At 37.3% G+C, this 27759-nt stretch overlaps 1 protein-coding gene across 1 annotated transcript in view; it reads right to left on the minus strand.

Moving 5' to 3' along the window:
* LOC142978548 (uncharacterized) overlaps nucleotides 1–27482 on the minus strand; it is a 39054-nt gene extending 11572 nt beyond the window's left edge. The window contains exon 1 of the mRNA XM_076123034.1: nucleotides 27436–27482. The gene's annotated coding sequence lies outside the window, so the exon portion shown is untranslated. The remainder of the gene's footprint in view (nucleotides 1–27435) is intronic.
* Between the last annotated feature and the right edge of the window lie 277 nt (nucleotides 27483–27759).

The raw sequence follows: 27759 nt of genomic DNA on the forward strand, positions 1-27759 counted from the left end.
AGTTTAATATACAACCGCCTGTGAACCGCAACATAACCGCCAACAATTTTGTCAGGCAGTTGCATATTTAACTGTAACCGCGCGGCTAGCCGCTCCCGCGGTTAACCGCTAGTGCGTAAGGGGGCTTAGCAGTAGTTTACTCTATTGCTCATACTACTAAAGCAGTCTTTTTGTTGTTCGCTTTACGTTATGACGTTACTATTTTGTTACAAGTGCTCTAATGTGTACTCATGTCTGCAATGTTCCGGTGTGGGTGCACCGATAGAAGGCACGATATATTATGTGCTTGTGTTACGTCCTGGCAACCAGCCGTGTTTGTTATACTACTACTTATCACAACACTTCCTGCCACACTGCAATTAACACTAGCTTTGTTTTTATACAAAAGTTTATTATGGTTAGTATCTACTTCAAATATTGGGCGCTCATAGCTAGTTGTGTGCTTAGTCGTGGGTAAACGATGAGTAGGTTAAGCAAAATTAACGCGGATATTTTGTCGATGGGTGGCCGCTTTAAGTATTTGAGCTGAGCTATTTCGTGCTTCGTAGGGCAACTAAAAAGTCCACCAGTTATTGTCAACTGTGCACATTTTTTCATACTTCTTTAAAATCTATGCTTTCGGCAATTCAGTAGCTATCGACCAATTTTGTATGCAAAACTGATCAGCAACCCCAGCGTATTTTGCAAGAACTATTTTCCTATTGCAATTTTCAACGTCTTACGCTCTCTACTTAGTACAGAGTGTTACAAATCGCGCTTCTGAAAGCTATCTCACAATTTCAAACTTAATTGGAGACGCTAAGGCTTTTGGATTTAGAGGAGATTTATAAATACCTGTAGAGATAGCTGGAGTTTATCTGTTGGGAGGAGTGTCCAATTAATGGCGACAGGTGACCGGCGTCCATTGTGCGGCGGCTCAGCGTCTAACGAACCGACACAGCACCGCACTGCTTATACTAGGTAGTACTAGGTACCGTACAGCCGACCGTACTAACGACTAGCAAGCGTTTGACATTTAGGATTGCTTTAAGAAATTAGTTCTTGCAGACGGACGTTGATCCTTTTTCATATTGTTGTCGATAGTAGATAGTGGTGGGAAATCTTTCTAGGGATAGATTGTTAGGTAACATCGCTAATAATTAATTGAGGATAAATATATTTTCAACTGGAGTTTAAAGACACTATATCAATATGTTTAGTTTACCCGTTTTCTTCGTGTCAAACTAGAATATTTTGAGGATTTTTGAGCTTACTACAAAAAGTCATTTTATGCAATTATGCAAAAAAACAAAAACTAAATTAGATAATAAACAGTTTATGAACAATTTACCGCTGAGCATAATATTATAGCCATATAGCCGTGTAACTGTGTAACCGCGTGGTGTGGTGTCTGTGTGTTGCAATAAACGTAGATAGGTAAATAGACAGATAGTGAGGATATATTAACGGATTATACGAGCCGTGTGCCGGTGACGCGCTATGTCGCGCTTTGTCGCGTTATGTCGCGCAATCACTACGCGTACATGCGACCACGGGAGATTTTACACTACGATTACTAATTCTTTGGTTGTGAGCAGACATACGAAAATGTTCGAAAGCAGTTCTTCTTACATTGCCCTAATCCGAGTATTATCTCGATCTTATTCGGTCATGCCGTCTTGAATATACAACAGTAGCGAGGATTTTAAGCGGCTAACTGCAGTTTGCTAAGATTTTTTTTATCTTATTCTGCTAGTCTGTTCACATTTCCTTGATAATAATTTTTTGCCAAAAAGAGGTTAAATACCGAACTTTAAACTTTACTTTGGCGTTAGTATACATCCTAATTTTTAAAAATATCTTATGTAGGTAACTGTACATATTGTAAGTCCCGCAGCTCGCGCTTGACGGTGGGATTTATTCGCGGAACATAAACCGCGGCGTACAAGTGTAATACGCAACAACTAGGAATACTTCAATATACATACGTCATACAGGGCGACGAAGTAGGGCCAAGACAAGAAATATACCCAGAAACAAAAAAGTTGACGGCAATAGATACCATAATAATATTAGGGATTGTTATAATTAACTAGCTACCTGTCCGCGAGTTCGCTTACGTGGAAACGTACCTCGAGCATAAGAAACCTTCTGGTTATAAACCATTAGTGTACCAAGTTTCATTAAAAGCCATTCAGTATTTATTCAATTAGAGAGTATCCACATATTTCAATAATTTCAACTTACTATAAAGCCTAGTTTAATTCCTTAACTTCAAAACAGAACCAGTTTTTCTTACCTTGTTCCTACCCTACGTATACAGCGGCAATACACTATACTTACATATTTATTAATCGTAAAGCTCAACTGTTCGCGAGACGATGACGAGACGGGGATGAGACGACAACGAGACGACGACGCAACGATATTGTTCTGTAACGTGTGCTGTAACTGTTTGAAGGCAATGGCCCGAGTTTATTGTTTTAAGCTGTGTATTCACTTAAAGCAGGGTTACCCAACATTTTCTTAGTCCGGGACCACTTTTATATTATTCTTGTTACCAGGGACCACTTTTACATTATTCTTGTTATCAGGGACCACTATGTTAGTATATTAAAGATAAAGTGTATTAATAATCCTGAAAATTGTAAATTTTAAAGTCATTCGCGGACCACATTTTTGACTTCCGCGGATCACCGGTTGGGAACCACTGACTTAGAGGGTGAACCCTATGTTTGTGATTCTGTAATGAGTGGGTTTACGTGAAGATACAGACTTTAAATATCGTACAAATTATACAATACTGTAGTAACTCAAATTACATCGCCATAAATACAGTTAAACTTAACACTATAACCATACATTTTTTTACTTATTAGTAACAAAATATTATCTTCTATTTCATTTTCTCTTTACTCAAAGAGCATTGTATTTTTTAAAAGGGTTAAACATACTACGTTATTGCATAAACGTCTTAATTAATATTTGGAGATGGTGTGAACTAATTATAATTCTTATTGTATTAAGCAGCGTGCGGTATTTATGGTACGTGGAGTTAAAACAATAACTTTTGGATAATAATATGCCATCAAAAACATTCTGTAAAAACCTCAAGTCTCGCCGTAAAAAGTTGTGAGATCAATATAATACCAAGTCGATTAATCTATTTAGTCTCTACTTAAAGGACCTTCTGTCTTAAGTTATTACGTATGTTATTAACATGCCAATTTAAAAAAGAAATACCTCTAAAACAAATAGACCGACCTGGCCATCGCATGATTTGATTAGTTTAATGCTCCTGAAATGTTAATGGCGAATTTGTGTTTTCTTGCGATGACCAAGTCGATCTATTTGTTATAAAGGTATTTTTTTTTAATTGGCATGTTAATAACATACGTAATAACTTAAGACAGAAGGTCCTTTAAGTAGAGACTAAATAGATTAATCGACTTGGTATTATATTGATCTCACAACTTTTTACGGCGAGACTTGAGGTTTTTACAGAATGTTTTTGATGGCATCTCACTTCTTTTTGTAGAGTGAACATAAGTCCAATTTGTATGGAAAGATGTTTTTTTTCATAATTCAACATATTTTCCTATGGGAATGTTGTTCAGTTTCATGGGCTTAACACCCTTACCCACCCTATACCCCCTCCCGTTATGCCTCATATAGTAGGTACCTATTTACACCTATTTATTTTATTTTCTACAGTAATAATAATTCATTAACTGCAAATGTAACCTTGTAATCTTATACATTTATATGGGATTACAAAGTTATTGTTGCAGTTAATGTATTTAGAAAACTAGACCGAAATTAGAAAATATTAAATTTTTCCCATGATTAAAACACTAAACCCTATTTGTATTCTTAATTTTAAGCTTCTAAGTCTGCTAGAAGTACCTTAGACTTTTGATGATCGGTGAGTCAGTGAGTCAGTGAGTCAGTGAATCAGTGAGTGACAAAATTCAAAATTTTAACAAGTTGTCATTCTTAAACTACTGGTTCAAATTGACTGAAATTTTAAATATACCGTGTTTATACAATGACTGATTAGTTGCTGAAAATCCAGGCTTCTTGTTTTATCCACTACGAAATTATAGGGGTGTCAAAAATAGCCCGAATTGCTTCGAGAAAAGGATGTTACGGCCGTGCCGCTTTTTTTTTGCTCGACTTGCGGGGGCACTTCCGTGCCCCCAGATACATAAGTTTTATCTGAATACATTACACTATTACAGTATAACGGGTGACTTTTTCAGCCATGTACACGCGTAGTTATTACTACATATTATATCTTAAAATGTGTCCCAAGGTAAATAATATGTATTATTAAAATTTGAAGTCAGAGCGTGTAAGATTTATGTTCTAATAAACTTCTCTTAGAACAATGTTGTTTTTCTCACGTAACGTTCGCAATGTTAGTGATTTGTTGAACTCATTTCGTGGCCGACTTCAGCCGACTTCAGACTATTACAGCTAGTAAGGTATTGATATAAAAGGTAAATGTTCTGGCTTAATGTGTGGTTATGTGAATGCTTATTATATGTTATGGCTGAAACAGCAGACTGCCTGACGACAAGATCCTTAATTGACCACCTCCGTGGCGCAGTGGTTTAGGTCACCACGCCGATACCACTGCATCGGGAGGTCGTGGGTTCAATTCCCACACGGAGCAATTATTTGTGCGATCCACAAATAATTGTTTCGGGTCTGGTTGTGCTTTGTGTCCGTTGTTTGTATGTTTGTAAAAGTCCCCGCGACACAAGAGCAATTCTTAGTGCGGGAGTTGTCTTTAAAAAAAAAAAAAAAAATTTAAGTTATTAGCTTTGGATATTTTACTATTATAATACTATTTTTTTACGATTAAAAAATAAATCCTTTCTTGCGAAGTTATTCAAGACTCCACTGTTGCCTATGTATTGGTATTTTGATGGTGAAATTGGATAACAATACTCCACTCCAATAATAATAGCTTACTTAAATATCAACATTTCCCTACTTAAAAGTCAGGAACAATATTGTATTTAACCAACCTTAAATCAAAACAAAAACATTTCATCACTAATTCTTCTTTTGTACTCCATTATACAGCGCGGAATCACAGCGAATAAGCAATGTATAATGAATTCTGTGTCAAAGTCGAGCGACTGTAGCGAGTATTGCGACTGAAATAGAACGAACATTAATATGTAATGAACGATGTAAGCTAGCCTTTACTTTCAGTTATTTATTATTTATGTATTTACCGGTGTAAAGGCTCGTATGTATTGGTGATGTTACATGAAATGTCAGGCAGAAGGTCAAATAATGACTTAATTTTTTGTGTAATTTGAAATTCAAATGTATGTTTTTTGCGTTTTAACACCATTTATCAAACTCGAATATGACTTAAAGCTTAGGCGAACTTTTTTCGGCTCTATCCCATTAATCACTATAGCTCGTGGTATATACCTAAGTGCTCTAAAAATATTTATAGTAAGTACACATTGTAGGTGTTTAGACTATCTCTATGTAAAAATCAAAATCAAAATCAAATCATTTATTCATATAGGTCAAATGTTGACACTTATGATAGTCAATGATACAGAGAGTGAATTTACCGCCAGTTCGGAAGGTAGGGCCAATGAGAAGAGCTGGCAAGAAACTCCAGGCCACTCTTTTTAATCGCCAATTAATTTTAACAATCTTTCTATTAGGTATAAATCTTTGATGATGTAAGGAGCCGCTACCAACACTACCGAACACACATAGGTATAATATAAATAAATTAAATCAATATAAAGGTGCTAATAACATAACAAGTGTATTGGAAGCATGATGGGAGCATCTACTTACATCATGATAGTATTGCAGTCATAAGAGGCATCTCAAGAGCAGACTATGGCACAAGGAATTATATCTATTAATACCTATTTACTTAAAAAAATATATATATTTGGCAAATTCACCACAACCAGGACGACCAGTTACCCCAAGCAGCACCCGTTCACGAGTATGACGCATGGACCAGCCATCACCCCCTTCGCACATATTAGAGGGAAGGGGGTGACCCGGCACACGACGCCGCCGCAAGCAATGACATTTTAGTGAGCATGACGAACCTTGGCATGTGGGAGCCCACCATATCTATCAAGAAAAGAAAACGAGTGCCACTGAGGCTCGTGTGATACCTCTCTGTTACAGAGTTAAAAAACTACTGATTAATATTTATACAATGCAAAGATGAATATATACATATATAGATATTTAATCTTGATTTGTGTAGAACGCGCAACTAATCCCATGATTTCTTGTCCATTATATAATCGTCGATCTTATAATAACCCCTTTTAATAAGATTATCTTTAACAACAAATTTGAATTTTTGTTGGGGTAAATCCATGACACTGCTGGGAAGTTTGTTATACAACCGAACACCAAGACCCGCAAATGAGTTGTGTACTTTTTGCAATCTATTGCAGGGACCTACTAATTTGTGCTTATTTCTGGTATTAATGTTATGCATGTCACTATTCTTAGCAAACGAATTAATGTTTTGTTTGATGAACATCAAATTCGCAAAAATATACTGTGATGCCACCGTCAGTATACCTATTTTCCCAAATACCTCCCGCAGAGAGTCCCGCGCTCCTAAGCCGTAAATAGCGCGAATTGCTCTTTTTTGAATAACGAAAATTGTGTCTATATCAGCCGCTCTGCCCAAAGTAGAATACCGTAGGACAAAACGCTGTGAAAATAACCAAAGTAAACCAGTCTTGCCGCATCTACACCAGCAAACTGTCTTACTTTTCTTATCGCATAGGCTGCGGAGCTGAGCCTGCCCGCGAGCTTAGTTATTTGGGTGCCCCATTGAAGCTTATTATCTAAGTCACACACCTAGGAAGGTTGCGGAGTTGACTATGTCTATGTCAGAATAACTCACTAAATCACTGCTCATTTTTTTTTCTATTATACCACTTTCAAGTGCTTACAATCAAAACGTTACATTCACAAACTCTAACCTGTCTTCACCTTCACATCTACTTATTTATTAATACCTCATTTAATTGGTTGATTGGTGTGCATGTTAGTGGTCACGTGACACAGGGGGGTGGGCAGAGGTATCACACACATAATATACTAAACTACATAGATCTGATATAACATCACGCAACTCTGTCACTTATATTAATAGCCCTCGCGGTGAACATTGTGGAGGAATTGTATTTAGTTAACAACTTTACACTGTAGTGCCTTTTGTTAGGTGTCGCGTGATTTGTTTGAAGAATGATTTATGAAGTGTTGATAAGTACATTAACTGAGCTTTGTAGTTTACGCGACTAGTTAAGGCACGATGCTTTAGTCCTAGCAAATATAAGCAAAAAAGTTACTTTGGTAATGCAACAATGTAATAATGTTAATGTTAAAAATGTTAATAAAGAATCTATAATAATTTTAAATTTTGAGAAACATAGTGTAGGAAGCGGTACAGTTTCAATAAACGCAGATAGCTTACCAAAGTTATAAAAGATACGAATTCGCAATCAAACTAACAACCTTGAACAGATCCGCGCGATCATGCGATGCGAACATACCCAATAAGAACATGCGATGATCAATCACTAGTACCTCCTAGTTTTTTATAGAGAACTTTATCCAAACATGAACACATTAACAAATTCATGAATAAAGTTTCTTCAAATAAAAGTTTCAAACAAGCTCTATAATTCATTGAACTCTACAAAGACAGACTCTACACTAAGAGCTCGCTACACGTATGTAAGTTAAACAAGAACTCTACAAACACATTTGGCCAATCAAATTGACTTTAGCCATCGCATTAGCCAAACTCAAACAGATAAGCCACTCTACGTGACTCTACACGCCTCTACATAGAGACAACTTCAAGAACATAGAGTAAAGACTGTGTATCTAATAAACCTGTTCGTAATGAAGGGGTGGACAAACATACCACTACTATCACTTCACTCTAGTTAACTATATAGTTTTAACTAAACTATCGTGATATGATCTTATTACTCAACTTTTTTACACTATTAAAACTTTTATTAAAACTAATTATTGTAATAAGAAAGGTACGCCCAAGTATGGGTAAGTGCCAGAAACATTGATAGGAATAACGGAGACAAAAATATATTGAGCGCCGCTAAAATTATTGAGATTTTGGTGATTGTGTTGCGATGTTCGAATCTAATCCTGAACATTTTGTTCGATAGAAGAGCCGATGAATACATTGCATCATATATCATACCAGTTTTCAGCAGTAAAATTCCATAATCTATTTTCCCACGGGTAATTAAACCCAAGCCGGCAAAACGAATTAAGGACGTTTCAATAATCATACGTATAACACTAAACAAATTAAAGAATAAATAAAATGAACTCATTGATGTCCTACTGTTGGGCGAGATTTTCCTCCCGGAATGAGGAGTGGTTAGGCCTTGAATCCACCACCCTGGTCAAGTGTGGGTTGGGGACTTTGCATCCCTTCAAGAACTCAGGCATGCAAGATTGCATAACAGTGAACAGTAAAGTAATTTAAATAACTGCTGTAGTATAGTAAAACAAGCGGTAGTGTCCCCTCCGGGCCGGGCATAGAGCACACATCAAGTTAATGTCCGCCTCTCCTCGCGTAGAGTCGAGGAATGTCGAAGTACGGGCGTCCGGTCAAGGGTGTGACGCGAGCACGTTCCTCGCCTGTAATTGGACGGATATCTCTACTCTCTTATTTGAATTCTTCTTGTTTTATGAGCGTTTGAGTGTATGAGTGTATGTGTCGTTGTAGAGTCGTTTCACACGTCTCAGTAGAGTTCGCATAGTTTTGCTGAAGTATTAGAGAGGGTCTTTAGTTTTACGTTTAATGCGCGTCTGTTTATAAGTATGTTGTGGGATTATCTGCTCGTGTTATAATTTGCAATATAGCAAGTTTTAAGATCCAGTGGTACTCTTGTTATAATTTACAATATATGTATTATGCAAGCTAATTCCTAAGAGACGATTGCATCATGGACTAGCTTACGAAATTAAAATTACCACTTACAGTTTATCTATTCAATAGCGTTTAAATTCGTATTGATAAACGCTACTGAATAGATAAACTACCGCTTATTGTACTTTAGATATCCGGGGTAAGAGGTAATTTTAATTTCGTAAGCTAGTCCAAAATAAAGTCTATGTAGCCCCAGACTGGTCGTATAAATACTATAAGTTAATAGGACTTATCTTAATGAAATTAGTTTTTCGTCTAGAAATAATTTACCAAATGAAAAGGTATAAATAGAAAAATATTGATGAATAAAAAGTGACATTGAGAATAATTGGTCTTACAATAAATAACTTTTTGGTGAAAATCCTGAAACGTGATAATAGTAAACATCTTATTTAATTTCGGCTAATTAATTGAAATAACTGATTTGGTAAAAACATAAGAAACTCGTGTAATGTTCAAACGTTCGTATATTTTTACAACTTTAACAAACTTACGCTGTTCCGACTGTTTCATGTAGAAACAACCTTTGTACAAAATATAAGACAAATAGAACATTCTACCATTTCATTATTGCAGAGATTTATTTCAATTCTGAGAGAGAGAGAGAGAATTGTATAAAAAATATCCGTCGTCACTGCTTTAAAGACCCAAGCTATATGGTATTTAAAAAAAAAAATTGATAATTAGATTGTAAATATCAAAGCTTTTTCACTATCTCGGTTTTTTTGTGTCGCAATGAACTATGATGATGATGAATCTTTCGGTGCTAATCGTATCTCAGTTTGATCTCATTAAAGAAGTATGGAGTTAAAAAAGTGTGTCTATATTAAAAAGCATTCTTAGTCTCTGTATAACCTCGTGGTATTTTCAAGTAACATTGTAATTAAACACAAGCCCTTATTGTAAATGTTTCCCAGTAAACCAGGGCTCGTACAAAACCAAATTGTCCGTATTTCAAAGCTCTTACAAGCACAATAAAAGTGTAACGGCGGCCGTCGACAATTAGAGCCAGTGGAGTGTTGTTCGCGACCACAATCTGACAATGATTGCCATTTCCCTCCACGTCCACCCACTAGGGGACATGCACATTAGAATGTATACATGTAACAAGAATAGTGAGCAACTAAGTGAGCAAGGCGACATGAATATTGAGCATATTCATTTTGTGGTATTGTGATTCAAGATAGTTATCTTGTCATATTTTAATATTCTAGAACATATTTTCCTAATTATTACAGAAGAGAAGCGATGGTTGGTTGGTCCACCACCAGTAATTTGCCAAGATGTGATTAAATAAAAACCGTCTCACAAAACATTACTTCGTTGTGTTAGTAGTAGTAGTGCCTTTGGCAATTTAGTGTATTTCGCAAAAAACAGCCCGAATGTAACGTCAACGTCTATGTGGGTGTTTTAAAAATATGTAGAGCGTTCTGTCAAGGATTCGTAGGAGCGTAACACTGCAAGCAAATGCTCTAATGTGTACTCACCTCTTGAAAGGCCCGCGCCTTCTGCCAGCGATCTATTTGGAAATTGTGTGAAAATTGCGAGGGACCATTGTTAAATATAACGGTACTGGTGTTCCGAACTTCGCCCAATATCTAATTAAATAATAAAACACCCTGTGCGAGATATTCCCGCGCGGAGCGGATATTTTTACACTCGCGACCATTCCGGGAAGGCATTTGGCACTACTTACTTTTGCTAAGTAAAGTGTTCTATTTTCAGGACGATATTTTCAATGTTTATTTCTATAGCCAGATATTTGTTACATTTCCATGTTTGGGAAAAAATAAAAACGGTATCTATGTTTAAGTGATTTTAAAAGGTTGGACTAGGGTAAATCCTTAGAATTCCTAGCTAAACATAAGATTTACTCTTTATATTAAACGTTTGAAGTGTTTTATATCAACTTCAAACTATTATTATTCTTATTGGTCCATTAAACTTTTCCGTTACTCGAGCTTATATGGTAACATATTATTTTATTCTTACATAAAATATTCCTTCTAAGTACATCACAATTAAAAAGGCTAGCACAAGATTAAAGTCAAACATCTCTCGGGCGATGTGAGCGGGGTGGGGGGTGGACGTAGCGGGAGGGGGAGGGGGGGTGTAGTCAAACATGTCGTCACTATGTGAGCACCAGAATTACTTAACGAGCTCGTCTGCATACACTATCTACTTATAGCTAGTGATATAGTGTTTATATTACATACGTAACATCACGCCTGTTAGACCCAAAGGTCTGGGCAGAGGTGTACGTAACACAAAGAGAGCCAGCCTATTGCCATTTATTGAACACATTACCAAAGTCCAGGCTACCATTAAAAAAAATCAAATCTATATTAAAAAAGACCAACAGCATTGGCTTTTTTCCCGAACACAATACCTCTATATGGTAGTCGCATACCGCGTCACGTAAGTCAATATTAATTACACAAATCCAAAAGCCTCTTGCTCGATCTGGGAATCGAACCCAAGACCTCACGATCAGCAGTCGTACATACTATGATCCGAACCATAGAGGTAGCAATACTGTTGTTACAATCGAGTTGTGAGTGTCGGAGTAGTTGACAACACTACGGTGACCTACATCGAGAGTTTAATTATTTAGAGAGACTAGATGCACTCAAAGTTCGGTAAACGATCGCTGACGTCACACGGTAGCTGTTAGACTAGAGCACTAGGGTAGAGCTAAGATGAAGCGAGATTTATTCGGATTCTTCGAGTGCTGTGTTACGTAACATTGAAGCTGCACTTTCTAGGTCATTTGTGAAATGTTTATTTAAAGAAATTTCTATGTCACTTGGATGTATAGTGATTAATCCATTTCCTTAGGACATGGGGTCAGATTGACTATAGTTATATCATATCTGTAATATATTTTTAAATCCGATTTAACCGTGTTTTAAATTAACACCGTCTCTTTTTTTAGTTAGCTTTATTCTATTAATTACTAGTTAAATAAGCTATCGCTACTGAACCACTTCTATTTGATAGTTAGCTATATAGATAGACTCTCTACTCTCGAAATATAAGCTTTAAAACCAATTAAAGAGGTTTAGGTTTTATTCACCAGTTCATATAAATTTATTTATTTACAAGCTGACCCGGCAAACGTTGTTCTGCAATAAAAATTTAAAAAAAAAGTGTCTCTTTGTGGAAAATAGATGTTGGCTGATTCTCTGATCTACTCAATATGCTCACAAAGTTTCATGAGAATCGGTCAAGCCGTTTCGGAGGAGTACGGTAACGAAAACTGTGACGCGAGAATTTTATATATTTGTTACCGCCTTACATTAACAGTATATGCTATACATGTAAGTTATAGGTACATTAAAATTAAAATTAATAATAGAACAATATTATAAATTATTCAATCAATTACTATTCAATACTTTTCATTAAGAAGTATTAAAATAACTTCGTCACAATATTGTCGAATAACCTGAGGCATGAAATATGTAAGTTTAAACTCGTACGACGTGGTACAGTAAAGTTGTGAACGTGTTGGCTACGCGTTCGGTTGCAAACTAGCGCCGAGTTGAAACGTATTCACTTGACCGCGATGAAACTTTCTATCAATATGAATATAATAACAGCTTATAGACTTTACGTGGATTTATTCGGTTATAAACGAATGTAATATGTAATATTCTTTAATCGAATACTGTTTCATGTGAAGATATGATATGAAGATATGATCTGACGTTGTGGTTCAAAAGTAGTTTGGTAAGGGTTAAAATACTAATATACCATGAAATTATGAATACATTTATGATTATTCTACAAGAGAATACCGTACTCAGTGATAAACATTAAGATTTAACATTATTAAACCACAACTTTTGTTTTTCAAAAATAGCGCACACTATACAATTTGAGCACTATTCCCAATACTGTGTATTGCAAAGAACTAAAAATCGCAACTCATTTTTTTACGAAATAGAGTCATTAACAAAATAAATCACCACCACATCAAAAAGACCTCGTAATAAACATTCTAAACACAGATCCGATTTGAAACTAGCACTCAGTAAATAGCTCTACTCTCGTCGATTACTATTCCTCGCCGGTCGTCTCTATTAGTGCTCTACTAACGCCACTCTCGCCGACTCTCGCCCACTCTCGTCCACTCTCGGCTAGAGCGCAATTAAACAACTTTCTAATTCTAATGCACACTCGGATATGTGGGTTACTTATTGCACTAATGTAATGTGTTGCTCTACCTAGAGCTAATTTACAAAACGTCACTATTGAATGCTCCTTTGACGTATTTTTGGTCTATTTTCAAAAGCTTCATAGCTTTCCCGTTACATGTTTCTGTGTATTCAAGTCAAGTAAATGCATGAATGCACTGTGACTCTACTCCCGAGATGAGAGTAGAGTGTATTTTATTTGTGCGCTCTTTACAACAATTTGGGGCATTTGAATGCAAGTTTTAGTGAAATGTGTTCTTTTGTTTGTTAATGTACAAGTTAGTACATTTGTGAATGAAATAGCAATACGGTTACGTACAAAGTGATTGTACATTTATGTAAATGGTTATTTTTCTTAAATAGATGATTAGTAGTTCCATTAACTACTTTATCTTAGATAGGAATCAGGTTTCATTCGTAGTGCAATCGATGAAAATCGAAACCACGATTTTAATTGCACGTTTTGTATCGTTTATAATCATCCAAATTCTTTATCGTCTCTCTATGAAAGTTTCATAAATATATACTATGTAGAGATATAGTTTAACAATCAAAGGACATCAATACAAAGCCTCTCCGTTAGTTTCAGCAAACACACTAAACTGTCAATTGAGTAGAGCACACATCGATCTCCGTACAAACTTAATGTACTATACAACTACAAGTCGTACACTCTGTACCTACTCTGTGCCGGGTGGACAGAGTAGACAGAGTAGAGAGACTACTGTAGAATGTAGCCGGGATGTACCGGGACGGTAACAAACAAGCCATCTTATATTTGCCTTCAATTGGGTCACCTGCGATCTCCGGCTAAACTAAGCTTGAACTAGTTTAAAGGTGGAGCCTTAATAGTACGTTTTCCAGTATTGTAACGTTATTTAGAACGTTCTGATGGGCGAAGAAATGATTCTAATTTGTAACTTAATGTTTAAAACGATAAATGGTAAATTAGTGGCTCTAATATGTCATTACATAAAGAGATATATGTATATTTTTGTAGGTCCTTAGAACTTCTATAAATTGAACGTAACTATTTACATGGTACTAAAATTTAACATAACGTTTGAAATTGTACATTTTTGAGGTTTCTCTAGTCATCAATAAATAGAATAAAACATTATATGTTAATAATGTAGTTACTTTGAGAATTGAAACGAAACGCTGATCGTATTCAACGTGTGGTTAGTCAAACGGCGACGTATGTCCTGCAAGTGAATGTGCCAACGTACTGGCATTCACTCAGCCACGTCAATATGGTGTCCGTCCAGGATCCGGGTCACGAGGTGGTCGCCAAACTCACCGAATCACCGACTGCGGACCAACTTCGTCGATAAATCGCGATCTCGGCTGACTTATCGCGGGAATTTCCGACGTACTGTTACATTGATTGGCGGGACCTCGCCTCCAGAGGGGGGAAGGTGGGGGGGATAGGAGTAAGAGATACACGAGACTAGTGGTTACGAAAGATCAGTGAAGTGAATGAAAAGGTTCATTGCTTATGAAGCGATGGTTAATCTTTTGCTAGAGATAATTCGATTGAAGTATGATGCTGCCGATATTTTTTATAAACCAGACTTTGAGGCTCTGTTTTTTTAACTTTTGTAACGTTAATCTTTAGCTGGCAAATAAAAATAAAATAATATTTTTCCGTGTCCGAAAAATTTTACATACATATAAAGGACCAAAATATCATTCAGATTTAAAATAATTGAAACATACATGTGACGACATTGCGCAAAAGAGACGTGACCATATTTTCAATACACAAAAAGTCGTTCACCGTTAAACTGGGTCGTCTCGTGAAGGCTTTACATCGTGGCGGGAGGCTTGCATTGTCCGACTTTCAGGACCTTTTGCTTTTGTTATGTTAATTTGCAGATCTGTCCACTATTCAGTTTGGCAAGTCTTGAGTCGTATTTTATAGAACCTTTTCAAGGCGAGTGACGACGGAGAACGGACGCTGTATATGATATTCGGTTATGTATTTGAGGTTAGATAAGTTATTCTTTTGTGTTCCACTTTTTATGTTTGTGTGATCGTATTGAAATGTTTTTGGGATACGATTCAATGAGTGTCATTTAGTTTTATAGATTGTTGCATACAATTATTTAAATAATGAAAATATATGTTATGTATAGTATAGATGCTGTGCACTAAAATAATGATAGTAAGTCAATAATGGTTAGCTATCATTAAATAAGCCTTAAGTGTATTAAGTTTTGTCGGCAACAGTTGCAACTGGGAACAAACTGCAACGTTGCATTTCCCACAGCAAAACCAATTACATACGCGATCGAGAGAACAACTTCGAACTTTATTCTCAACAGTCACAGACCAGGTAGCTTGGTTTCCTTACGAACAAAAAAGTAAGATGTAATTGTACTTAGATCAAAGGTACGTTTTTAATTTAGTTCCGGCCTGTGTCGAAAAGGTCTATCGTCCATTAGAGCCACGGAGTACGGCACAGAGGTCGACGCGGAGGGCAGCGCGGAGGGCGGCGTCAGGGGAGCCAATTAATCTTAATCGCTGTTTGCTTAACTAACTTCGAGGACATCAAATAAGTAGGTTTTTTTCCCTGTTCCCTGTTGAAATCGCTCAGGAAATCAAGGCTCTTGGAAAAGAAAATAATTAGACGGTTGAACGCTAATTAGTTCAGTGGGACGACGGCGGCGTTAGGGCGAGGTCTCACGGGACTCACTGTTTGTGGGGATTTGCTCTTTGTTCATGTTTTATTAATTACTTAAGATTAAGTTTTAGTTTTCTTTAAGGTATCTTAAAAGGCATATTGAGCATAAACAACAACTGATTAAATAAGTAGTCGTCCATTTACATTTGCAAAAGATAAGTTGTATAAAACCCAGTTAGACAGAATGCCTTTATTATTATTATTAATGAGGCAAAATTCTATGTAAAAAAGGTCTGATATAAAAGAATTTTATACTTTGCTAAGCGATATTTTACATTATTTATTTAGTCAAGTCTCCGAAGACATAAGGATTATTTAACATCATGAATTAAAATGCAGCAAATATTGCAAAATGCGCAACAGTTTTAAGAGTGATTACATTAGGAAGTTGTAGGGATATCTGTGAGAGGTGGCGTGTAATGTGCATGTAATGTGGCACATTATGTTTCAAGCACGAGGTGCGCGGAAACCGGCCCGGAATTACATCTGGTTGACATCGTTCACCGTGAGTTATGACCTTTTACTACAGTTGGTTGCTACCAACCTTATTACCTATTCATATGCAAACGTAAGTGGTTCTTTCTGGTACGCTTTTGAAGAACTGCTGAGTCGTTTTTTATTAAGTTAAGTAAAGTAGTAGATTTTATCTCCGGGGAATATCACAGTTATTTAAATAACTCATTCGAGAGGAGGTGCTGGCAAAATCATATCAAATATCTCACTTCTACAAAATGTTACTTGAAAAGTTAGCCCAGTCTCATATATAGTTATAATCACCATACATTTTTATTAAGTACTTTTAATGCATATCCAACAGTTGGTAGCAAACAATCAGCCCAATACATAAAGTTCGCTAACCGAAGCCGACGTCACTGAGTTACCGGCGTGGTACCGGAGGCGCAGCAGGGGGCAGGAGCTTGTCTAATTTGTGTACCGACGTCGTTGCCCCAACACCTGGCTAGCCTCGCCGCCCTCTCTCGCCTCTCTCGCCGCTCTCGGCCTCCGCTGCTTTTTGCACCCTCCGCAAAGAGGAGCCGCTGTGCCAACTTGAATTTGCATTTATTTGTGCGCAGTTAAGAATTACGGTGTTTTGCATTTGATTTGAAGAACGACGAATAAAGATTTTGTGGTTTTTGGGACGGTGCCTTGTGTTATGATTGATCTAAACATTGGTAAAGGCTGTATATCTTTGCATTTCTATAATTAAATGAGACAATAATTTTCAAAAAATCCATTGTAGAACTTAATGACAGAACGGATAAAAAATCTAAAATCACAATATTTGGACAATTCAAACTACTACAAATAATACTACATAACTACTACAAATAATTGGACAACAACTATCGGCTCCGTATGGGAATTGAATCCACGACCACTTAAACACCGCAAGGAAAGGCAAACTTGTCAGAACCTTAAGAATATTTGTACCAACTTAAAATCAATTAATTCTCAATCCTGAAGCTCTAATTCTCAAATTACAGAAGTACTGCTAAATCGTTTTCTCAGAAACACGACTGGTTCGAATGTAAATTATATAGAAACATCAACATTGTTGGAGTTAAGTAACAATGATAAACAAACTCGTTAGTTCTCAGTAACTCAGGATTTTGTAATTGGCTGATGCGATGAGCGCTCGGTGGAAAATGTCCAGGCAATGCAGAATATTTCGTATCGTAAATTATTTTAAACATTTGTACGAGGAAATACAGGTAATAATTGATATTTTCATAGCTCCGCTCCCGTTCAGTGTCTTATTTTGTCTAGTAAAGGTATTTTTGATTAACTAGTAAGTTATGTTTGGCTGTGGATCTTCACTGCAAAATTTTGACAAAATCGGCGAAGTAATTTGGTAACAAAAACTACAGACGGGTAGAAAATAATTTGCAATTATAATTTAAGTAAGGGATTTTGAATCAAACCGAAGAGAAAGAATCCTAGTAATGTATATGTATGGACGGTATTTGTGTAGTATTGAGAAATCCGAGCCCTTATTTATCTCCTTTTTTATTAAGTGTCCAGTTTTAGTGTTACAGACATTGTGCACTTACTGAGATAGCTTATAAACATAATGTATTTTATGTATATACCTAGCAAAACAAACTTGTCTATTGATATGCATCGCAAACATTGTTAGATCAAGCTATTTGATTAGTAATCACCCCGATCACCCCAATCACCCGGATCACCCCGTGAGATTGCACCTCCTTGGCGGCGGCCACTCGAAATAATCCCTCAGTGGTGGTCGGTTGATCGGGGAATCGATCGTGGGACCTCACGGCAATTACACTAAGCCGCTCTGTTACTTGTGCCTAGTGGAGCGAGATGATACACTGTACTGTGTTGCTATGGGGCTGGCGTTCTCAGGTGCATTGGGCTGCGTTTTCTACTAACATGTGCGAGGTGGCTAAGCGATGCGTGAGATTATGGTGGTTAACTGTTAAAAAAACGGACTTAATTTTACTTTGTTGTAAAAGTACTTGTAAGTGTTGTACTTAGTTTTAAAAGTACTACTTTCACAATTCTACCTAGTCTGTTCTTAGCTTGATTTTATTAAAATTGTTGGATCATCACGTAGGATGAAAAACATACCCGGTATTCTTTTGACGACATATTTATGTAGCGCAATCATCATGTCGATTCCACTTAGCTTGAACTCGATTAACAAACATAACTAGTCTTATTGTATTTTGTGTTCGTTTGTATGTTTGTAAAGTCCCACAGTGATTCAAAATAATGTCTATGACATTTTACAAAGGGCCTCGTCACGAATACAGAATGTAAATGCACATTTCCAAAAGCTAAAGACTTTTCATTCGGCACAATATGAAATAATGTGTACGTCGAATAACAGATTATCTGAGTTTCAGCTTTATCATTCCGTTTGGAAGTTAGTGAATTATTTCGTGGAATGTATGCACCAGGGCGAGCACTCACTAGCGAGTAAATGTAAGCATTGCTTACTGGTAACGCAAATTATATGGTGGTGTGGGTCGCACACGCTACGCTTGCAACAAGTTAACAAGCGTGTGTTTTTTCCGGCAAATGAGAGATTACTTAGAATTTGTAACCGACAATGTAGACTTTAATAGCTTTACCGTTTACTGAGATAAGCTAAATCACGTTGCTGGCATTATTATCGGAATCTCGTAAGCATTTATCATGAACAGTTTGTAATTGACCAACAACAACAGTAACTTAAAACATAATAAGTTGTCACTTGCTCCCCATCGCTTTTCATAAGGTTTTTAATAAGAATCACGAATTTTGAGCTGTTTGTCAGTCCCCCTAGAGGTGCCGACCGCAATACGCAATTGTTAAATTTGCTTAAAGACTAATCCAGAAATATTATTGATTTAAATATGTACGTATATACTATCGACTAATACCTAAAAGACACTAAACGTACCACTCTACCTTGTCAACAATTGACAAGATACACTATACTTATCAAGTTATAATGTAATATGAATAATTCCATGTTTGCACTTCCCGCTTTTGAGTACCCCTCTTTATACGAGTGTAAGTAGGAACATGTAGCGTGTAGTTGAACTGGAAAAGCCGTTCGGACGATAATCAGATTCGATGGAGCTGAGTATTACTGTGGTATTAGTTAGTAGTGTGTGTTGTACGAGCCACGTATGAATTTCAACGGACTATCCGCTCAATACACGAATGTTCTGATGTACTGCAAAATTTGCCTGTTACATTCTAATAAAGATTTTGTGCTATGTTACTGTCTGTCATCGAAATATGCTGTATGGCAAGCTTTTCTTTGAAAGAAAATGTTGCGGTGACCGGTGCGTTTTTTGCTAGGCCTTGTAATATAGCTCTACACCTTTCCAAAATAGTGGTAATAGTAATTGTTACAACTACACGATAGTCATGGCATATAACACTTATAAGTGTCAACATGTAACCTAAATTAATAAAAGATCTCATTTTTATTTTGATGTTGAATGTAAGCAAACACCGAAGAAAGCAACTGTAGGATCCTAAATCTAAATTCAGCCATCTTAGTTATACTAATTTACATGTCAAAGTTACATTGTAATTTGTACTACAAGTAGTTGACAAGGTTAAAATAAATTAAAGTTTAGCAATATCAATGTTCTAACTCGGCAGACTTAAAGTTTCATGTCAATAACAGTTTCAATAGTTTCAGAATATAGACTGTCTTTCTGAAAGACATTACCTAACTAAATACAAAGCAATAAGTTTGTTCCACATTGTCGTGCCAGGCTCTATCCTTCTCGTTTTCCAAATGATTTACTGCCGTTACAAGTTCGATGTAAAGGCCATATAATACAATTCTCGTAAAGCATTTCATAGGTTAGGCAGCATAGTAATGAGGTTCTAAACAGAGCCTTTCAGCGATAAACCAACTGTATTTATTGTGTTTCCGCTTTTATACGGACCTTTACACCCCCTCCCCTCCCCCCTCCGCCTGCACCTCCCCTGCAACCCCAATGAACACAACGTAAATAGCGCTTATTAAAATAATGAAATATTCACTCGGTTTAAAACCAGAGGAAACAATGGTGTATATTTTTCGCGTGTATTTTTTCACGTATTGTGGTTTTTCACCGGCTCGCTCTGTTTCCGCAGCTTGTGTTTGGAACACTGATTCTTTTATATCTTGAAATAATTTGAGTCAGGTGATTAATCCTACCATTATGGAATTATTATCGACAGATGTATGAAAAATTGTTTTTCGCCTCAAGCGGATTTCGTTAGAAATTAAGAAGAGCAAGAAAATTGCTCTCTCTCACTTTTTGTTAATGTCAAACGCTCAATAGTACCAAAGACTATATTTGCACTAGGAAACATCTATGTATAACGTGTGTTAACCGTAGGTATTTTGTAGAGCGATTTATTATTATAGTTACACATTCAGACAATGCTATTTCACCACAAAAATAAGCAAAGAAACCAGTTGGTCAATGTCACTTTTCACCAGAATGTTTCAATTGCAAGTTATAATGGGAAAACGAGTCCCTAAACTGTCTCTTATAAATAAATTTACCTACAAAAACTACATAAAGTTAATATGTAGTTAGTGGTAGTAATAACAAGCGACGTGACGTCACGCGGCGTCAGATCGTGCAACTATGGTAATTAGCGCACTCATTGAATACGCCACTGTCGCTGATATTATATGTCGTTACTGGGATTTGTGCACCAGTACGTCCAATGTCAACAAAGTAAGAATATTTAAATTATATCAGAGCAGCATTAAACTTAGATTTGGTGTGTGTAGTTTGGCATGTAAAATATGTACCTCCTATATTAAATCAATATCGCATATTATTATTCTTATTGTTTTGACAAAAGTTTAAAGAACCTGAAAGCGTCACTTACCTTCTAGGCAAGTAAAAATATTCAACTATTCATACAATCAAAATAAAATACAAATATCCTTTTAATCGGGATGAACCATGAATGGACAAACAATAAGTCATTGTGTTAAATATTCAAACATAATTAGTAAATAATTAAAAGCAAATTTTCCTCTCCTAATACTTTTTATCTAAGTAAAAGGTGCATTTAACGTATAAACGCGATCACATATATAGTGGTAGATAGGTACAATACGGAAATAGCAGTGGCACAGCAGTGGCGGGTTCTATTCTCGGCTAATAACCGTACTATGATTATCTGCGCTCGCATCGATCTAGCGGCTTAGCGCTCAGCTCGTAAAGGTAATCTTCCATCAAGAAGCGAGGCGAGGTGCAGTTTATCTGCAGCTCAAAAATAGGCACTGATTTACTAATATATAACGTGTCGATGTGACATTAAAATTAAATTCTGAAACCATTTAAAAGCAAAATGATACAACGATGCCAAGACCAGATACAAAGGCCTTGTACAAATTACACCCAGTTTTGATTGAAGTGCCATATTAAGCTCAAAAAGAACGGGTTCCTCTTGTCAAATGTTCTCTACGTGGGATAACTCACACTGTGTTTTTTCCGTACTACAAAAGGAGAAATAATCTCACTTATTTCAGTTAAAAAAGTCATTGCCATTTATATCGTGAGACTAGTGGAATGTACCCGATCAATTTTCAGATACTACTTAACCCAATAACTATTTCCATTAACCACAACACCCATGACCGATTTTCTACTCGCCTCATCGCTTCGCCGCTAGTGGAATGCCTCCCTAACCCGCTCGTCGTTCAGTACGCGGGTCAATTACATGTGTAGAGGCGGAAACGTTCAATCAATCATGAGATGAATGCTTGATCTATCGCATCCGTCCGTCGGTCCGTCCGTCTATCCGCGCCAGTCCACGAGCCGTGGTAAAAAGCCTCTGTTGGCCACTGTTACTGCTATTATATTACCGATGGGGATGTTGGTGTTTGAATAGGATACCGTTACTGAACCAAATGTATTGTTAAAAATCTGTTTAATGTTTTATTACTTAGTAACGATTATAAAAATAAACATGTCTAGTGGCAGGCTTGGGCACTAGAACTATTCTTTTTATTTCGTTAATCTCTGGATAGTCAAAGAAACCGTGGAATGTACATAGCTCTAGGTTTTGACGCCATGACATAAAATTCTAGCGTAGTAGTGTGTAGCGACATCTCTTACAGCCGATATCTTTTCACATTGAATTGTATCAATATCCAGGTACTACCAATTCTTAGTAATGCACATTATAATAATATGATTTAATGTTTAACGAGAATTAAAGCAAACAAACATTTGAACTGCTTTAAAATTCGGCGCAGGCAAAACCAGTTAATATTTATTCACTTTACATTATTTCCCGCTCTGATTGAAGATTCAATGTGGCAAAGTTAATCGTCTGTCAAGTATGTCACAAAGGTCACACAACACTCCTCTGAGATCGCGCCGTGCCTCCAGCGAGCCTCCCGCTGATCTAGATAAATGACGTCGCAGCCTTGAGCTGGCTTCTTACAACACAACTTAACGTATACCAGTGGTTCTTAACCTTTTGACTGCCCTAGAAGTTGCTCACTAAGTGAGACCAAAAAAAAACTATGCCAGCATTCGATTGATATATTCTAAAAAAAGATGATCCCCAAGGTTATATAATAAGTTTCATCACATATTTAAGCTTCTCGTGGGGTAGATTTTTGGAAATAAGCTGTGTTCTGCATCGCGTCTCCAGCAATCGTCATTTCTAATTGATCTCTCTGAAATCTGAATTTGTTTAAAGTTATATATATTAACCGTGAGAACGTTGGAAACAGGCAAGCTGATTTTCACATACATTTTATATTCTTAAAAGTAGGTTTGGCTGTATAAAGTCCTACTTGTTGAAAAGCAGTTCACCATGATTGTAGCGAGTAGCCTTTTAAGTTTTCTTTCGCGAGAATTTCTCAGAATCAGCTCGAAGAACATACCCGTTAATTGGCACGTTGCTACTCGTAATTATTTTGAAAACAAATTCGTTGAAATGTGTATGTATGTATGTATGTATGTGTAGTGTTACACAACTCTGTTTCCCTTCCACGAAGTGTGGCGGCTATTCAATCAAGCTGCTTCGTGGTCAGTTTCGTTCGTAGAAAGAGTTTATACATTCTGGTTAACTGTGGTAAAAAGTGACCTATTTGACTCAAGAATAACGCGATTTTGTATAACAGTCTAAGTGCCTGTAAGTTATTTTAAAGAGTGGCTAATACAGTCTTAAATATATGACAATAACAATACAAAAATACAGGCATAGATCGTCGAAATATATGAAATCAGACACTATTTTAACGAAATTCTGAAACATCACCCTCCCTCCTTCAGGAGGAGAGCCTTGCCCAGCAGTTGCACAGTAATGGGTTTAAAAAAAACTTAATCACAACCTTTAACGCAGTAATTAAGCAAGGATTCACGGGCAAAAACAGCAATGCTTGTTCTTTATCAGTGAAAGTTATATGAGTAAAGTATTTAAAAGTAGATAACTGTAGCAAAACGAGCGTTATCTTGAGCGGTAGATCCACAACAAGGTTCTGTTACAAACTTATAACGGCGCCACTTAGCGCAGTCGGACCGCACGCGGCCGCCTCACACACCCGCCGCACAACTTCACACAACTTGCTGTAATATTTTGATAGAAAGTGTAAACTTGTGCACGTTCCACTGCCGTTATGTTCACATTGCAACACTTGGAGTAAAGAAAATATACGGGTCTCTTATTATGGAAAAGAAAACCACTTTTGTTTTCATAATTCAGTATACATGTCGATGGTTTTAGCGACGCAGTTCAGAAATAGACGGCAATAAATAACATAGTCACAAAATCAATAAATAATATAGTCACAAAATGTTTCATCCAAAAATACTGAGCAATTTTAAGTTGCGAACCAACATGATGTCAAACATCATGAGTTTTTTTTTGTCACGAAATACTTACTTCCATTTCTATAGTAAGCTTGACTACTCGGTGATACCATAGTACTTACCTAGTTTTGCCACTAGAGAGTCATCTATAAGAGAGAAGACGCATCTACAGCCACTCCTGATGGCAGAAAGCTCTGAGGTGACATAAACCAGGTGATAGTCCCACGAGGCGCTGATGTGCATCGCGCGTGGTTTAACTTAGCTGGCTGGCTTATCTTGTGGTGCATTATTTCTGTGTTGTCAGCAGGATTTAACTGTTTTCTGATAGAAGATATTTTAAAGTTAAAGGCCAGTCTTATAGTTTTAACATATTTGCCAAATAACCTATCTGCTACATAAAGTGCAAGTGAAAAGAAATGTGTGTAAATGTATGAGAAAAACTTAAAATTTCGTGTGATGTGCTCTCTGGTAGGTAACCAGAATGGTTTAATGTCTTAGTTGTAGTTGTGGTATAATAATATGATGATTTCAAGATGATGATGAGATGCCTTTCGTGAGTAACTATGTGTTTGTAACTGAGTTTTTATGTTCTATGTTGACGTATCGTATTGTACAAAGCTTTTTACAAACAAATTGTAACGCACTGCAAAAGAATCACTGCTTTTGTTTGCAGTACATTCCTAAAACAGGAAGTTAACGTGAAATTCTCGTAAAAAAACCTAAAAGATTTATCTAGTGGCGCAACTACAGCGATTTCCATAACACGAACACGATCAAATCGGCTGAACGGCTCCCGACCAAAACCGCTAACCTATTAGTCACTGAGCGGTATTACACACACATACACACACACTCACACACACACACGTGCACGCATGTGTGTGAGTACAGACGCGTGCAAACGACACCCCTTTGTGCCGGATTCAATTATAGTGCAAAAAGTGTGCGCTGACTGCGTGCGACACGACACGACACGGCACGACACTGTGACGTCACACGACACGTCCGATCAGCCGGATTGCGGCTTCCTCTGTAAGTCTCCGATACAAGTGGTTTTTATTCGCGTTCAAAGCCGGCGTGCACTTTGTGTTACAAACTGTGTAGAGTGTGCAGTTGTGAATACTCCAGCACGACTGTGCCTATTCATACACGGAATTGGTAATTTTCTGTTCTTTTTGCAACTTTTGATAGATACACATCACGTGAAATGGATTTTTATGCTTCTCTCTTCAAACTGGTTGAGTTGCGTTTTGAGTTGCTATTTGAAATTGATACTGCAAGTAATATAAAGCACTGGGAATTAAACTTGTGGAGCTAAGATATCTTTAAACTAATAAAGTCTACTTGAACCAGTGCGCCACGGACGGGTGATGATTGAAAATACAATGCTATATCATGATTGATAAACGCAGCAAACCATAGTTACTAATCAGCTATCAATAATAAACACTGATTATATAATAATAATGTATTCTATGCTTTACGTTTTATCAAATCATTGAACAGTTAATCGGCGAATATACGCAAATATACGCAAATATGCGCAAATATACGCAAATATGCGCAAATATCGGCAAACGTCCGCAATGTATTGGTTAGCAATTAAACCAATTTGCATAGTTTGAATACGCATTACACTGTAAAGTTAACAACCGTATTATATGCATATCGTTTATATGTACAGTCGCGGACATAAATATTCATACATCAAATATCTAATTTATAATAAAATAATTGTTATATGCATTGATATCCATTAGTTAGTAATTCTAAGATTGAAATTAAACGCACCTCAGTTATACTTGGATATTCGCCTATCCAAATCACGTTGAGATGTCAATACAAGTCTTATATACACATGAGGAGTAGTAAAGTTAAGACAAGTAATAAAGTTTTAATTAAAGGAAATGAGAAAAAATAAGTTAACAAAGTACAGTTTTTATAATGTGCTGCATTATCATAAAAAAATGCATTAAGCAAAACATATTCAAATTGCTTAGATGACATAAATGAATTCCTTCTAAGCTAACCCTTATAATACGCAGAGTAATATCAAGAGCTAAGACTAAGCTCGGTGTCGACACCTAATATATAACTCTCAGGACACTTGACGAGTGACACTCCTGGCCGCAAGGAGCCGCACGCCGCCGCACAGCGCCGCAGGATTTAATACAACTCGGCTAATATACGAGTACACGAGTCAGCTCGCACCGTAGAGCCGAGAGGTAGAGTCGAGAGCCGCAAACTGCCACAATAATAAACTCTACGACACTTACAGACTTAGCTACAAGACTTAGAGGTGCAACTCTTATGGGATGGAAGTGAATGAAGGAGACGGGCAACTTTTTGTTTCTTTTGTGTGTTGATGGACTTTTTATTAGATAGTTGTTGATTTGTGTGTCACGCTGATTAATTTTTGTTATGATCGCTTCGTTGCATGGCGGTTTGGTTTATGAAAACGTCTTCTTTTGGCTCAGGTATGCAATATCGAGTTGAGAAATTCAATAACAGGGCACATACATGACGTAGCTGTTACAAATAATTCTAGGAGTCTAGGAATTTGTCTGAATGGATGAATAGGTGTAGCCGTGTGCTCGTGCAACACAAAGTGGCAAGTATGTGCTAGGTGTGAGGAGGTATGTGCGTGTGGTCTCGAGGCGTTTTACTTCGCCACGGAGGCGCAGCGCTTTTCCGCCGTAAATCACAGCGGAGCCGAGCACGCCCGAGCGCCCCCGAGCGTGCCCGACTGCGCCCGACCTCCGCGCGCCGTTACTCACGCCTCCAGTTACCTTTGTCGCCCTGACTTCGACTAAGTTCCGCACTTACTCCTGTTAGACTTGTGAACTTTAATTAAACTACACCTTGTTAGCTTTTTAATATCCGCGTGTTGTAAACATGCCCGCGTACTGTATACAGCGTGTAGTCGTGTTGCGGCGGTAGTCGGCGCACCCTGATGAGAACACATGCACCGTGTCAACACGCCGCGCTTCATTTACATACATTATGGAACACCGGCAATTGTCGATCAAATCTGTTGTGTACACGGCGGGCGGCGGCACGGCGCACCTTGTTATTTACCCGCTCTTTATGATTTACCAGAGTGTAAATTATTAAAGATTGTAATTACGGTCTTAATTTACGAAGGAATCTTACACGTGCGTAAGAAGCAGAGTGCTCGGTGAATAAATAATTGGATGAGTTTGGTAACGGAGTCGTTGGCGCACCTTAAAACAATATACGTCGGCGGAGCTGTAAATCTTCGTAAGAAGTTACCTCGGGGTGAGAGTAGAGTCGCAACTGTACTTAACATCAATCTTGCGGCTCGGTTGCGGTATATCACGTGCGGCGCGACACGGCACAACGCGGCGCGACAAGGAGCGACACGGTGCCACGTCGCCGGTGTTTAGGTGCGGGTGCTAAGTGGCTTGCAGCGTGCCGCCCACGCCGCCGCCGCCGCGATAACTATCTCAATGTTAATGCCCCTTTAAACTTGACTCTTTAGAGGCGCGCTCTTGAAGCCGCTTACAACTTGTTCAGTTCGTGATAGACTTGGTCTCGCCTGCGCCGGGGGCCACGTCAATGTACTCAGCTAAAAGG

The sequence above is a fragment of the Anticarsia gemmatalis genome, chromosome 14, assembly GCF_050436995.1.
Source record: "Anticarsia gemmatalis isolate Benzon Research Colony breed Stoneville strain chromosome 14, ilAntGemm2 primary, whole genome shotgun sequence".
Lineage (NCBI taxonomy): Eukaryota > Metazoa > Arthropoda > Insecta > Lepidoptera > Erebidae > Anticarsia > Anticarsia gemmatalis.